A 15,906-nucleotide genomic window follows, 5' to 3' on the forward strand; every position below is an offset into this window, starting at 1 on the left:
CAAAAAGAAGAGAGATTTATCTCTTTCATATATCTCTCTTTCTCTCTTCTGTCTCTCTCTCTCTATATCGCTCCTTTTCTCTCATGTGTATTTAGTCTGACTGCTATTACACACTTGCAGACACGCATACTCCACTCAGCCCACACCCACGACACACACACACACACACACACCCACACACACACACACACACAACACACACACACACACACACACACAGCACACCACACACACACACACACACACACACACACACCACACACACATAAAAGACACACACACACACACATGCAAGACTGATTGTAGAACTAAACGGTGGTACTAAATGCCAGCAGTATCTTGGACTTGTTGCCTCTCTAAGGTGTAAAGTCTTGTGTGGTGGTGTGTTTCCCATGAGATAAAAGGATAAATAAGCAGTGCTTGACTTGGCAGGAGCTCACTGAAGCTGAGTACCAGCACCTCAAGTTATTTACTGCTTGAGCTCCTGTTCCTCTTATTAGAATATTAGCTCAAAGTAATTGTGGAGCTCTCACTAAAAAATAAAACAGTAACCGCCAACCAAAATATTACCGGAACCAATTTCAGTCCAAAATGTCAAGCCACCGTAAATAAGTGTGTTATGATGGCCTCTGCTTCACCCAGGGTGTTGTGTGTGATGCTCCTGCTCACAGGGTGTTGTGTGTGATGCCTCTGTTCACTAGGGTGTTGTGTGTGTCTGTCTGTGTTTTTGTATGTATGTGTAGTTTCACAGGGCATTGTCACCTGAAGTCCTGATTTTCTACTTTAGAATAGTAATGTTCCAGTAACCCTGAAGGGGTCTAATGGAGCCCAGTCAGCCAGTAAGGTAAGCCCTACAGGTACGTTTTTTGCCAAGTTTGGAGAAGCTTGGAGAGTTGGGAGAAGTTGATCAAGTTTTGGAGAAGCTTGGTCAGTTTGGAGAAGATTGGACAGTTTGGAGAAAGTTGGAGCAATTTGAAGAAGTTTTGGCCAGTTTTTGGAGAAAGCTTGGCCAGTTGGAGAAGCTTGGACAGCTTTGGAGAAGCTTGGTCACTTTGGAGAAGCTTGGGTCAGTTTGGAGAAGCTTGTCAGTTTGGAGAAAGCTTTGGGCAGTTTTGGAGAAGCTTGGACAGATTGGAGAATCTTGGACAAGTTTGGAGAAGCCTTGGTCAGTTTGGAGAGGCTTGGACAGTTGGAGAAGCTTGGACAGTTTGGAGAAGCTTGGCTAGTTTTGGCGAAGTTGGACAGTTTTGCAAGAAGCTTGGACAGTTTGGAAGAAGTTTGTACAAGTTTTGAAAAAAGCTTGGACAGTTTGAAAAAAGTTTGGCCAGTTTGGAGAAAGTTGGAACAGTTTGGAGAAGCTTTGGACAGTTTGGGAGAAGCTTGGCTTAGTTTGGAGAAGCTTGGCCAGTTGGAGAAGTTTGGACAGTTTGGAGAAGGCTTGGTCAGTTTGGAGAAGCTTGGGCCAGTTTGGAGAAGCTTGGCCAGTTTGGAGAAGCCTTGGACAGTGTGGGAGAATCTTGGCCAAGTTTGGAGAATCTTGGCCAGTTTTGGAGAAAGTTTGGGCCAGTTTTGGATCAGCTTGGCTCAGTTTGGAGAAGTTAGGACAATGTTTGGAGAAGTTTGGACAGTTTGGAGAAGCTTGGTCATTTGGAGAAGCTTGGCCAGTTTGGAGAAGCTTGGTCAGTTCTGGAGAAGCCTTGGTCAGTTTGGAGAAGTTTTTCCCAGTTTGGAGAAGCTGGCAGTTTGTAGGAGCTTGCCAGTTGGAGAAAGCTTTGGCCAGTACGGAGAAGTTTGGCCAGTTTTGGGATAACGCTTGGCCAGTTTGGAGAAGTTAAGGTGACAGTTTTGGATGAAGTTTGGACAGTTTGGAGAAGCTTGGTCAGTTTGGAGAAAGCTTGGTCAGTTTTGGAGGGAAAGCTTGACGCAGTTTGGAGAAGCTTGGCCAGTTTGGAAAAGCTTGGTTCAGTTTTGGAGAAAGCTTGGTTAGTTTTGGAGAAGCTTGGACAGTTTTGGAGAAGTTTGGACAATTTGAAAGAAAGTTGGCCAGTTTGGAGAAGCCTTGGACAGTTTGGAGAAAGCTTTGTCCAGTTTTTGGAAGAAGTTTGGCCGTTTAAGGAGAAGATTGGACAGTTGGAAGAAGCTTGGGACAGTTTGGAAGAAGCTTGGTCCACTTTGGAGAAGCTTGGTCAGTTTGGAGAAGCTTGGTCAGTTTTGAGAGCTTGGCCAGTTTTGGAGAAAGCTTGGACAGATTGGAGAAATCTTGGACAGTTTGGGATGAAGCTTGGTCGTTTGGAGAGGCTTGGACAGTTTGAAGAAGCTTGGAACAGTTTGGAGAAGCTTGGCCATAGTTTGGAGAAGCTTGGACAGTTTGAAGAACAGCTTGGACAGTTGGAGAAGTTTGTACAGTTTTTGAAAAAAGCTTTGGACAGTTTGAAGAAGTTTGGCCAGTTTTTGGAGACGCTTGGCACAAGTTTTGGAGAAGCTTTGGACGGTTTGGAGAAAGCTTGGCCAGTTTGGGGGAGAAAGCTTGGCCAGTTTTGGAAGAAGCTTGGCCAGTTGGATAAGCTTGGCCCAGTTTGGAGAAGTTAGGACAGTTTGGAGAGTTTAGACAGTTTGGAGAAGTTTGGTCAGATTGGAGAAGCTTGGGGTAGTTTGGAGAAGCTTGGCCAGTTTGGAGAAGCTTGGCCAGTTTTGGAGAAGCTTGGTCAGTTTGGAGAAGCTTTGGTCAGTTTTGGAAGAGTTTTTCCAGTTTGGAGAAGCTTGGCCAGTTTTTGGAGGAGGCTGGGCAGTTTGGAGAAGCTTGGCCAAGTAACGGAGAAGTTTGGCCCAGTTTGGAGAAGCCTTGGTCCAGTTGGAGAAGCTTGGTCATTTTGGAGAAGCTTGACCAGTTTTGGAGGGAAGCTTTGGCCAGTTTTGGGAAAAGCTTGGGTCAGTTTTGGAAGAAGCTTGGTTAGTTGGAGAAGTTTTGCCAGTTTGGAGAAGCCTTGGCCAGTTTGAGAAAGCCTTGTCAGTTTTGGATAAGCTTGGTCAGTTTGGAGAAAGCTTGGCCAGTTTTGGAGAAGCTTGGTCAGATGGAGAAGCTTGGTGCAGTTTTGGAGAAGCTTGGCCAAGTTTTTGGAGAAGCTTGGCCAGTTTGGAGAAAGCTTGGGACAGTTTGGAGAAGCTTGGTACAGATTGGGAGAAGTTTGGCCAGTTTGGAGAAGTTTTGGACAGTTTGGAGAAGTTGGACAGTCTGGAGAAGTTTGGACAGTTTGGAAGAAAGCTTGGACAGTTGGAGAAAGTTTTTGGCCAGTTTGGAGAAGCTTGGACTTGTTTGGAGAACTTTGGCCAAGTTTGGAGAAGCTTGGCCAGTTTGGAGAAGCTTGGCCAGTTTGAGAAAGCCTTGGTCAGTTTGGAGAAGTTTGGTCAGTTTGGAGAAAGTTTGGTTCCCCAAGTTTTGGGGGGGGGAAGAAGGCTTTTTTGGGTTTTCCCAAAAAAAGTTTTTTTTTTTTTGGAGAAGATTTGGCCATTTTGGAGAAAGCTTGGTCAGTTTGGAGAAGCTTGGCCAGATTGGAGAAAGCTTGGCCAGATTGGAGAAGCTTGTCCAGTTTGGAGAAGCTTGGTCAGTTTTGGAGACAGCTTGGCGAGTTTGGAAAGCTTGGCCAGTTTGGAGAAGCTTGGCCAGTTTTGAAAAGTTTTGTCCAAGTTGGAGAAGCGCTTGGCCAGTTTGGAGAAGCTTGGACAGTTTTTTTGGAGAAGCTTGTCAGTTTGGAGAAGCTTGTTCCAGTTTGGAGATGCTTGGCCAGTTTGGAGAGCTTGGCCAGTTTGGCAGAAGCTTGGCCAGTTTTGGGAGCCAGCTTGGACAGTTTGGAGAGCTTGGCCAGTCAGTTTGGAGAAGCTTGGACAGTTTGGAGAAGCTTGGTCAGTTTGGAGAAGCTTGGTCAGTTTGGAGAAGCTTGGTCAGTTTGGAGAAGCTTGGCCAGTTTGGAGAAGCTTGGACAGTTTGGAGAAGCTTGGCCAGTTTGGAGAAGCTTGGCCAGTTTGGAGAAGCTTGGACAGTTTGGAGAAGCTTGGACAGTTTGGAGAAGCTTGGCCAGTTTGGAGAAGCTTGGCCAGTTTGGAGAAGCTTGGACAGTTTGGAGAAGCTTGGCCAGTTTGGAGAATGCTGCAGTGTTACTACATTCTTCTTAACATTCTTCTTAACTGAAAAGTTGTTGGATGAATAACTACAGTCAGAATAAGAGGTATTCACTCTCATTCAAAGACATTAGACATATGCAGGGATTTCTCCTCTCTGATGTTGTTTGGTTACTATGGTGATACAGTCATGTGAAGTAATTATTAACTTTAGAAAATGTATATGCCTAGTATAATTTGTTCAGTCACTAGTTCACATGAAGAAGGGAACAGGACATTGCAGTTTCCATTTCCCTCAGATAAAGAGGGAAAGGGAGAGGAAAGGGGAGGGGAGAGTGGGGTGTGGTAATCACTGTTTAAAACCAACAGCCCATCTCTCTCTTCCTCACTTCATCGCTCTCTCTTTCTCTGACTGTCCAACTCCTCGCACAACTTCGGTGAGTGAAAACTAAACCTAGTAAAACGTGTACCGTAGAGCCTCGCTGCTAAAATGCTTCAGTTTGTTTTAGRTGTGTGTGTCTCTGATATGTTAGATGTGCCAAATTATACATTCTCATTGGGTGGTTTACAACATTTATTTGCAATTGTGTGTAGTTTAATGTTCTATAGTGATTAATACTTGACTGCAAAAGTTTGAATGACTTCAGGGTGTGCTTTGCAACAGTTAGTAAGCGCCTGTCTGCACTGTTTGTGATCTTGAGCCAAGCTCTGTGGAGGGCGTAACTCTGTCTGCCTGTCCATTCTAACATGTGTGGGTGCTACTCAGAGCACTACGCAGTTCAGATGAAAGAATCTCTCTTCTCTTCCTCCTCCTCCTCTCTCTCTCTTTTCCTCCCTCAATTCTTCCATAGTGCAGAACACTACCTCTTTCTATCCTCCACCCCCCCTCTCTCTCGCTCTCTCTTTCCTTCACTCTGTCCTTACCATAAACTCTCTCTCCCCTCGCTCTGACCATTCTGTCAGTAGAGTGTGTTTCTAGTTATCAGATGGGCAGTCAGAGGGGTAGTAAGAAGGTGTGTCTGGTTGGCTGCCTGATCAGTGGAGTCCACCACAGTGACTCAGAGAGAGATGAGTGGAGTCCACCATAGTGACTCAGAGAGAGATCAGTGGAGTCCACCACAGTGACTCAGAGAGAGATCAGTGGAGTCCACCACAGTGACTGGGATTGTTCCTTACAACTATAATGTTGTGCTTTCATGTTCGTACTGTATGGTTGCTTCAGCGTCCTAATTTGACCGCACTTACTGCAAGTCACACTGGGGAGGAGGGTCAGCTAAATGAGGGATTTACATTACAGATGCTTCCTTAAACTCAGAAGCTTCACACCACCTTGATTACGGGTAGGCAGAGAAAGAGAGAAGAGAGAGAGCAACCCCCCTACATAGTGGCGAGATATGTTAAGGGACAGAGTGAAGAGACACACCTTAAACAAACTAGATAGAACGAGGGTGGAGACAGGTGAGGGGTGGGGGAAGTGAGGGGTGGGGGAGGTGCTGGGATTTCTATGTTATTGTTTGCCTGAAATTACCAACGCGCCTTTCTGCCTGCCCACCAATTTCCTCCCATCTGTATTTTTGTCTGTGTGTCTGTCTGTCCCTCTCTCTCTATCTCTCTCTCTAATATCTTTCTCTCTTTCTCTCCTTAAAATCCCCCAGAGTTAATGAGAGAGACATGCAAAGGGCGTTGGCTAGAGCCATGCCTGTTTGTGTTTAAAACAACTCAGCCCCCTCTTCTCTTCCTTTCTCCCCTCCATATCCGCCTCTCTCTCTCTCTTTCTCTTCCGCCTCTCTCCCTATGTCTCTATCTCTAACCTCTCCCCGCCCTCTCTCACACTCTAATTGCCTCTGTTGCGTTGCTCTCCATCTCTCCTCCCCCTCTCTTTCTCTTCCTCCCTTTGTGGTAGAGATGTAGAACCTGTTTGCAGTAGTGGGGGTGGTGTTGGTGTGTAGTTAAGTCCTTGATTGTGTGCAACAAACGTTAATACTCTTTAAACCCTCTATTCAACCGGAACCTTATGTTTAAACACGATTAACCAGTGCCAACATACTTTATTTCCCAGACATATGGAACGTATGACGTATGTAATGGTAACCGGATGTAAGATAAAAATAGATTTGAAATTGATAATACTGTAAAATAATAACCTAAATTTGTACCTCATTCTCTCTTTCATCGCTGTCTCTCTCTCTGTCTCTCTCTGTCTCTCTCTCTCTGTTCTCTCTTTCTCTGTCTCATCTCTCTCTCTCTCTCATCTCTCTCTCTCTCTCTCTCTCTCTCTCTCTCTCCTCATAGTCACATGTCACAGGTCCAGCAGGCTATGGCATTGCCTCATCTCAGCCTTCCACAAGTACTCCTGGCAAGGAGGGGACAAGACGACCCTGAGCAAGGGAGAACTCAAAGAATCTGCTCAACGCAGAGCTTGGAGAGATCATGGGGGTGAGTGGATTCCTAGGAACAGTTTCAGTTCAATCATGCTTTATCAGCAGCACGACCAAATACAATACTGCTAAAGACAGACACTACTGAAATATTGAATTGCTTGGAACATTCAAAACACATGACCTGATCATCCAATAGAATAAATTAATCTCTCACACCTTTATAAACAAATAACAACTGTATGGATTCTAGTTTTAACTGCTGAAATCAAAAGTCTCACCCATTACCTCTCTCTCTCTTTCTGATCATTATAACAGAAAAACACTGACCAGGCAAAGGTTGACAAGATCTTCAAAGATCTGGACGCAAACGCAGATGGCAGTGTGGACTTCCAGGAGTACGTCACACTGGTGGCCTGCTCTCACCATGATGTGCAATGAGTTCTTCAAAAGAAGTGAAACAGCTCCCCCTGCCCACTCTCCACAGAAACAGCAGCTCTTGCTCCATGAGTGAATTCATGATAAGATAAGCAAGGATCCTCAATGCAGGTTCAGAGGGTCAGAGATGCAGGTTTACACACATACACAGAAAAAGGGTTGGGTTGTTATACACACCACACATAGACAGACAGGTGAAGGACACAGACACTGACCTGACACATGCAGCATATAGGCTACAATCTCAGAGATGGAGAGGAAGCTCTTTTGGTTTGTTTAAAGTGAAAAATAAATAAACTATTTTAATATGTTTGGAAGAAAGCTGACTTATCATTTGTGCAGGTGTGGTGTGTGTTTTGTGCATGTGTGATTGGCTGTGTATGTCCTAAATAGGATAAGCAAGCAACATGATCAAACAGAACCTTTGTTTTCAGACATGGTAATAATACAATTAGTTGATTATGTCAACGTAACAAACATCAATGAAATTAGGGGTTATGAGGCATACTATATTTGCTACTTAATTATATCACAATACTGTTATCTACTCCAGAGCCAGTAAGAATACAGGAAGTCAACTGTTACTGTGAAGGTCCAATAGAGCCACATATAGAACCATCTCCAAGATGAGCCTCCTACCCAGCAACATGAAACAACAAAGATAATATCCAAATAATGATATGATGCAGGTCTCATAGGATATGGACAATACTGAAGATGAATATTAGATTAGCCATAGTCCAGCAATCGCCTGTCTTAGATTAAATCTAAAACAAGGCTGTGCAAGGAAGTTTGTACATGTCTATCACCAGATGATCATCGCCGCGGGTCAGAGCGAAGGAGGGGAAGCAACAGTGGCTACATTAAATAGTGTGTAAAGTAGCATGCAGTAGAAGGAAAGGTTGTTCAGGTGTCAGGAAGAGGTGTCCTGAGAGTGTGTTTCAAGCGTCTCAGAGTAGGAGTGCTGATTTAGATCAGTTCTGCCTTTTTAGATCAATATGAAAGATAACTACTTGGACAGAGGGGGACCTGATCCTAGATCAGCACTCCTCCTCAGAGGCACGGTAAACAACCCCTGGTCACGCAGCCACTCGGTGAATCTAACACATATCTATGATGCATTAGTCTTGATCAGGGTTGGGGTCAATTCCACTGACATTCTAGTCTGAACTGAACTCCTATAGAGAACTTCCATGTCAAAATTCAACTGATGAGAACTGAAATTGACTGACACAACTCTGGTGTCATAAAAAAAATTTAGGCCTACAGTAATCCAAGGGTACTTGATATGTGAGTGTGAGACTAGAAGGTGGATGTTTGTTGTGCTCCAGCCCAGTGCAGGGGGAAGGTGGTAGGGTGGCAGCCCAGTGCAGGGGGAAGGTGGTAGGGTGGCAGCCCAGTGCAGGGGGAAGGTGGTAGGGTGCAGCCAGTGCAGGGGGCCGGAGCAGAGGAGACGACAGGGCCGAGTGAGACCAGGAAAGAGTGAGGCTGTTCTGAGCTGAGCTCTTGGCTGTTCTCTCAACCATCAAGGTTTCGGCCAGAACATCTGAACAGAAACCACAGTGGGTTCTCATTACTGTTGTGTGTGTGTGTGTGTTGTGTGTGTGTGTGTGTGTGTGTGTGTGTGTGTGTGTTTGTGTGTGTGTGTGTGGCTGTGTGTGTGTGTGTGTGTGTGTGTGGTTGTGGTGGTGGTGTGTGTGTGTGTGTGTTGTGTGTGTGTGTGTGTGTGTGTGTGTGTGTGTGCGTTTGTGTGTGTTCATTTTACAGAGTAGGTTGATTGAGAACACATTGTATTTTTATATGGCACAGATTCCTTGTCAGCCTTCACACAGTTCTTGTAAGATATGAAAAGACAGGGGGCATTCAGGGCCATTCCCATCAGATCATTGAAGCAACACAGAGTGTCAACCACTCTGAATAATGTTACAACAAAAAACATACTTTGTTGATGAGATTGGAGAACATTAAAAGTGAATGGAACAGCCAGGAAGATATTTATTTTGGGTTGTGGAAGTTGGGGAGAGTACCTCACCTGGACAGTAGACTCCGCCCTGCATAAACCGGAAATAAATAGTTTAGCCAATCAGACACCTGGCGGCTGATGGAATAAGGAAGTAATCTGCATAGGCTAATCCTAATCCACAGACAAAGAGAATTTAAATCTGAGATCTTCTCGGCAAGGCTGGGCTTGACTGGCTGGGTCTGTGGAATTGATCCACCAAAGACTGGAGGATACCCAAATAGTATTTCTCCAATAGGAATTCCCAGATCACTCTTGTGACAGCACGCACATGAGACTAATCTTCCTCGCTTCCCATTGACCTCAATACAACACATGGTGATCTGTTCAACTACCCATGCTCTGTATTTGTTCATGGAGAGTAATTGTTGGTTGTGCCTCTAAGTTTAACCCTCTCTGACTCTCTACCCACTACAGGCAGTGACCGGCTTTTGCACAGAAGGCTGTAGTGAATAGAGGTGGATGGAAGCGCCTTTGATGTGGTTTAGATAATCTATTGTTTGCTTTTGGCTGTCTGGTGACAAGGAGGCTATTTTTTGGTCAGTCATGTTCGGCAGTGTGAAGAAAATCATCTCTCTGTTTGAGACTCGACGGCAGCCTCGACCCCTCTCTCTACCCTCCTTCCCTCCCTCCATCCTCTCTCTTCCATCTCTACCTCCTTCCCTTCCTCCATCTTTCTTCATCTTCCCCAATCCCTCCGTTCCTCCTATCCTTCTGTCCCCCCTTAAAGAGACCACTCCTCTCCTCCCGCCTCCCTCTCCCCCAGTTTTGTTTTTTCACAGTGAGAGAGAGAGAGAGCGAGAGCGAGAGAGAGAGAGAGCGAGAGAGAGAGAGAGAGAGAAGAGAGAGAAAGAGAGAGAGAGAGAGAGAGAGAGAAGAGAGAGAGAGAGAGAAGCTGACAGAGTCTCGGTACCTGCACAACAAATATTCCCTGGCCTGTTTACCAACAAAAAAGGCACGCACCATGACTACCGTGACTCATACCACATGGATGTGGCCGACATATACCTGTTCACCACGGCACATTGCATGCAGGTATACACCCAAAACAAACTATAATATATGCAATCAGCAGCACGGAGCACAACACACACACACACACAACACACAACACACACCACAACACACACAACACACACAACCACAACACACACACACACACACACACACACACACACACACACACACACACACACACACACACACAACACACACACAGGTCCTGAGGTTGGCACCATTTTCCCACAACACATCCCAACTGTAGTGGATGTTTAGTAAACTGTGTCCACTGACAGCAATTAACAGTAATGTTACCATGTCGTATTTTTTCTACTACTGACGAAACCAATACCAGTCTAAGAGATCTGACTGCCAGTGTTAGTTGGCTGAGAAGGTTGTACAGGGTAACAGCCTGAACAGAGCAGCAGACCAGACTGGTACTGTTTAGAGCATTCCTGTGGTCAGCTGTGTTCAGTCATACTCTTCTAGTTCATTGTAGTTCTATGCTGTGGTGGGTGACAGTTGGATTATTTGCTTTCTGCTTGTTTCCCTTCTGTACAGTTACCATGGCTACCTACCTGGGTCTATCTTTGACAGAAGGATCAATGTTTTCTGTTTGTAATGTTGTTTTTGTTTTAATGGAACAGAAATGTCACTGATAGTTTCTGAGTGCCAGAACAGTTTACAGTCAAATCATTTCTTGCTCAGCTGAAATATATGTTTTCAAATCATGCATAATTTGTTTAACCCCATGGATTTCTCCACTTCATGGGTGATACTGTATAAGCAGTATTCCACTACTGCTACTGTTACACTCCCTGGCAGCTCAGAAGGTCCCATCCTGGAATTCCTATCCTCGCTGTTTCATGTTTAAACATCAACCAGTCTCAACCCCAAATCACATGAACGGCCTGAATGCGTGTGTGTGTTTCTGTGTGTCTGCTTGCATGTGTGTGTGTGTGTGTGTGTGTGTGTGTGTGTGTGTGTGTGGTGTGTGTGTGTGTTGTGTGTGTGTGGTGTGTGTGTGTGTGTGTGTGTGTGTGTGTGTGTGTGTGTGTGTGTGTGTGTGTTGGTGTTGGTGTGTGTGTGTGTGTGTGTGTGTGTGGTGTGTGTGTGTGTGAAGTCCTAAAGCCTAAAGTAAAATCTTCTTCTAAAAGTTCCAGAAACAAGGACTCAGTCTCTGTCAGATGTTGATCCTGTTATGTTTGTTGTGTTGTCTTATTCACAATCAAAGCCTTTGTGTTTCTGAATGTGAAGTCATCAAGATATAAAACAATAGCCGCCGGGGGCACACACACACACACACACACACACACACACACACACACACACATACCCACTCACACACCACCAGAGAAATTCTATTGCAGTGAGTCACCAACTTGTTACACAATGAAACAACTTAACTGAGTTTAATTCCTCCTGACTCCACCCACCCCTCTCCTCCTTCCTTCCTTCTCTCTCTCTCTCTCTCTCTCGTTCTCTCTCTCTCTCTCTCTTTCTTCTCTCTCTCTCTCTCTCGTCTCTCTCTCTCTCAAAAACAATAAAGACATTACAAATGTCATATTATGTATATATACAGTGTTGTAACAATGTACAAATGGTTAAAGTACACATGGGTTGTATTTACAATGGTGTTTGTTCTTCACTGGTTGCCCTTTTCTTGTGGCAACAGGTCACAAATCTTGCTGCTCTGATGGCACACTGTGGAATTTCAACCAGTAGATATGGGAGTTTATCAAAATTGGGTTTGTTTTCGAAGTCTTTGTGGATCTGTGCAATCTGAGGGAAATATGTGTCTCTAATATGGTCATACATTGGGCAGGAGGTTAGGAAGTGCAGCTCAGTTTCCACCTCATGTTGTGGGCAGTGTGCACATAGCCTGTCTTCTCTTGAGAGCCAGGTCTGCCTACGGGCGGCCTTTCTCAATAGCAAGGCTATGCTCACTGTGTCTGTACATAGTCAAAGCTTTCCTTAAGTTTGGGTCAGTCACAGTGGTCAGGTATTCTGCCACTGTGTACTCTCTGTTTAGGGCCAAATAGCATTCTAGTTTGCTCTTTTTTTTTGTTAATTCTTTCCAATCTGTTAAGTAATTATCATTTAGTTTTTTCATGATTTGGTTGGGTCTAATTGTGCTGCTGTCCTGGGGCTCTGTGGGTTGTGTTAGTGTTTGTGAACAGAGCCCCAGGACCAGCTTGCTTAGGGGACTCTTCGCCAGGTTCATCTCTCTGTAGGTGATGGCTTTGTTCCTTTTAGGTGGTTGTAGAATTTAACGGCTCTTTTTTGGATTTGGATAATTAGTGGGTATCGGCCTAATTCTGCTCTGCATGCATTATTTGGTGTTCTACGTTGTACACGGAGGATATTTTTGCAGAATTCTGCATGCAGAGTCTCAATTTTGTGTCTGTCCCATTTTGTGAAATCTTGGTTGGTGAGCGGACCCCAGACCTCACAACCATAAAGGGCAATGGGCTCTATGACTGATTCAAGTATTTTTAGCCAGATCCTAATTGGTATGTTGAATATTATGTTCCTTTTGATGGCATAGAATGCCCTTCTTTGCTCATTCCTTCAACGATAAATGTGAATCCGACCATCACCCTGGTGAGACAAAACCGCAACTCGTCAGCGAAGAGCACTTTTTACAGTCCTGTCTGGTCCAGCGACGGTGGGTTTGTGCCCATAGGCGACGTTGTTGTCAGTGATGTCTGGTGAAGACCTGCCTTACAACAGGCCTACAAGCCCCCAGTCCAGCCTCTCTCAGCCTATTGCGGACATTCTGAGTACTGATGGAGGGATCGTGCATTCCTGGTGTAACTTTGGCAGTTGTTGCCATCCTGTTCCTGTCCCGCAGGTGTGATGTTCGGATGCACCGATCCTGTGCAGGTGTTGTTACACGTGGTCTGCCACTGCAAGGACGATCAGCTGTCCGTCCTGTCTCCCTGTAGTGCTGTCTTAGGCGTCTCACAGTACGGGCATTGCAATGTATTGCCCTGGCCACATCTGCAGTGCTCATGCCTCCTTGCAGCATGCCTAAAGCACGTTCACGCAGATGAGCAGGGACCCTGGGCATCTTTCTTTTGGTGTTTTTCAGAGTCAGTAGAAAGGCCTCTTTAGTGTCCTAAGTTTTCATAACTGTGACATTAACTGCCTACCGTCTGTAAGCTGTTAGTGTCTTAACGACCGTTTCCGCAGGTGCATGTTCATTAATTGTTTATGGTTCATGGGAAACAGTGTTTAAACCCTTTACAATGAAGATCTGTGAAGTTATTTGGATTTTTACTAATTATATTTGAAAGACAGGGTCCTGAAAAAGGGATGTTTCTTTTGTTGTTGAGTTTAGAACCCTTGGAACCAATTTTGGTTCTTTATTTTTATTTTATTTTTTTCACCTTTATTTAACCAGGTAAGCCAGTTGAGAACAAGTTCTCATTTACAACTGCGACCTGGCCAAGATAAAGCAAAGCAGTGCGACCTTAACAACAACACAGAGTTACACTTGGGATAAACAAACGTACAGTCAATAACACAATATAAAAATCTATGTACAGTGTGTGCAAATGTAGTAAGATTAGGGAGGTAAGGTAATAAATAGGCCATAGTGGTGAAATAATGACAAATTAGCATTAACACTGGAGTGATAGATGTGCAGATGATGATGTGCAAGCAGAGATACTGGAGTGCAAAGTAGCAACAAACAAAAAAATAACAATTTTGGGATGAGGTAGTTGGGTGGGCTATTTACAGATGGGCTGCGTACAGGTACGGTGATCAGTAAGCTGCTCTGACAGCTGATGCTTAAAGTTAGAGAGGGAGATTTAAGTCTCCAGCTTCAGTGATTTTTGCAATTCGTTCAAGTCATTGGCAGCAGAGAACTGGAAGGAAAGGAGGCCAAAGGGGGTGTTGGCTTTGGGGATGACCAGTGATATATACCTGCTTTATAAAACCTTAAGTGGTGTCATAAACAGTATGAACCAAGCAAAGAACCCTTTTTGGTTCTATCCATCTTTTTTTTTGTATAGATTCTTCTTTCCCTAGCCCGTTCATGCGTGAGTTCCAAATATCTCCAAATATTTATATCAAAGTAAGTGCCTTATTACGTTGTGATAGTTTCTGCATGCCGTGTTATGTCGTTTCTACTGTAGCATAATATTTTTGTGTTTTTTACTTATAACTGCGGACACGCAAGGTAGCGTTACTAATTTCATAACCTTTATGGTGTTATACTCAATGCTTAGGTAGTTAGCTAAGTTCTTCTATTAGCTCTGGAAAACAATGCTAATTGCGTCAGAGAAGTATTAGCATTTGTTGTATTTTGAAGCTTCCCAGGCCTTATGACTCCCAAGTGGCGCAGCGGCCTAAGGCACAGTGTGTTACTGCTAGAGGCATCACTACAGACACCCTGTTTCAAACCCAGGCTGTGTCTCTATCAAAGTAAGTGCCTTAATAANGTGTGTTACTGCTAGAGGCATCACTACAGACACCCTGTTTCAAACCCAGGCTGTGTCTCTATCAAAGTAAGTGCCTTAATAAAAACGTTATAAAAAAAATAATAATAATAACGTTCCCAAGGTAAACGGACTATTTCTCAGGTCCAGATCGTAGAATATGCATATAATTTACAGATTAGGATAGAAAACACTCCAAAACTTCCAAAACGGTCAAAATATTGTCTGTGAGTATAACAAAACAGATTTTGCAGGCGAAAACCTGAGGAAATCTAACCCGGAAGTGTTTAAAAAAAAAAWAATTAATCTGTGTTTCATTTCCCGTCTTTCTTCCATTTAAAGGGGTATCAACCAGATTCCTTTTCCAATGGCTTCCTCGGGCTGTGACCAGGCTTTAGACATAGTTTCAGGCTTTTGTTTTGAAAAATGAGCGAGATTTTTCAAAAGTAGTCAGGTGTCCTTTGATTAGTTCCTGCGCGCGAGAGGGGTAGCTCTCTTTTATTGAATAGGTTACGGTCCGGTTGAAATATTATCGATTATGTATCTTAAAAATAACCTGAGGATTGATTATAAAAAACATTTGACATGTTTCTACGAACATTACGGATACTTTTTGGAATTTGTCGAACGGAACAAGGCTGTGGTTTTCTGAACATAACGCGCAACCCAAATGGCGTTTTTTTGTTATAAAAGTAATATTTATCGAACAAAAATAACATTTATTGTGTAACTGGGAGTCTCGTGAGTGCAAACATCCGAAGATTATCAAAGGTAAGCGATTAATTTGATTGCTTTTCTGACTTTCGTGACCATGCTAATTTGGGGCTAGCTGTTCTAGCATTGATTGATACACTCATTGCTTTCGCTGTAAAGCATATTTTCAAAATCTGACACAATAGGTGGATTAACAACAAGCTAAGCTGTGTTTTGGTATATTTCAGTTGTGATTGCATGATTATAAATATTTTTAGTAATATTTTGCGCCCTGCAATTCAGCAGTTGTTTAGGAAAATGATCCCGCTAAAGGGATCCGTAGCGCAGAGAGGTTAATAGTTTCTGTATGTGATTTGCATGTGAACTGTGTGTAAATTTACTTGTTCAGTAATCATCTCACCTGTTAGTTGGTGGAGAACTATGTGGCCATTGAGGGCTGCGTCAATCAGATGGAAAAATGGTATGGCAATTGCTCGGCCTCTGACCGCAAGGCACTACAGAGGGTAGTGCGTACGACTCAGTACATCCCTGGGGCTAAGCTGCCTGCCATCCATGACCTCTACACCAGGCGGTGTCAGAGGAAGGCCCTAAAAATTGTCAAAGACCCCAGCCACCCCAGTCATAGACTGTTCTCTCTACTACCGCATGGCAAGTGGTACCGGAGTGCCAAGTCTAGGACAAAAAGGCTTCTCAACAGTTTTTACCCCCAACCCATAAGACTCCTGAACAGGTAATCAAATGGCTACCCGGACTATTTGCATTGTGTGTCTCCCCCCCCAACCCCCCCAACCCC

General features: G+C 44.2%; 1 protein-coding gene and 1 pseudogene across 1 annotated transcript in view; both read left to right on the forward strand.

Moving 5' to 3' along the window:
- The first annotated feature begins 4,443 nt into the window (after positions 1-4,443).
- Positions 4,444-15,906, forward strand: part of LOC112075142 (ictacalcin) — a 44,789-nt gene continuing 33,326 nt past the window's right edge. The window contains exon 1 of the mRNA XM_024142177.2: positions 4,444-4,553. The gene's annotated coding sequence lies outside the window, so the exon portion shown is untranslated. The remainder of the gene's footprint in view (positions 4,554-15,906) is intronic.
- Positions 6,413-7,088, forward strand: LOC112075143 (ictacalcin-like; annotated as a pseudogene).

Source organism: Salvelinus sp. IW2-2015, unplaced genomic scaffold (assembly GCF_002910315.2).
Source record: "Salvelinus sp. IW2-2015 unplaced genomic scaffold, ASM291031v2 Un_scaffold3001, whole genome shotgun sequence".
Classification (NCBI taxonomy): Eukaryota; Metazoa; Chordata; class Actinopteri; order Salmoniformes; family Salmonidae; genus Salvelinus; species Salvelinus sp. IW2-2015.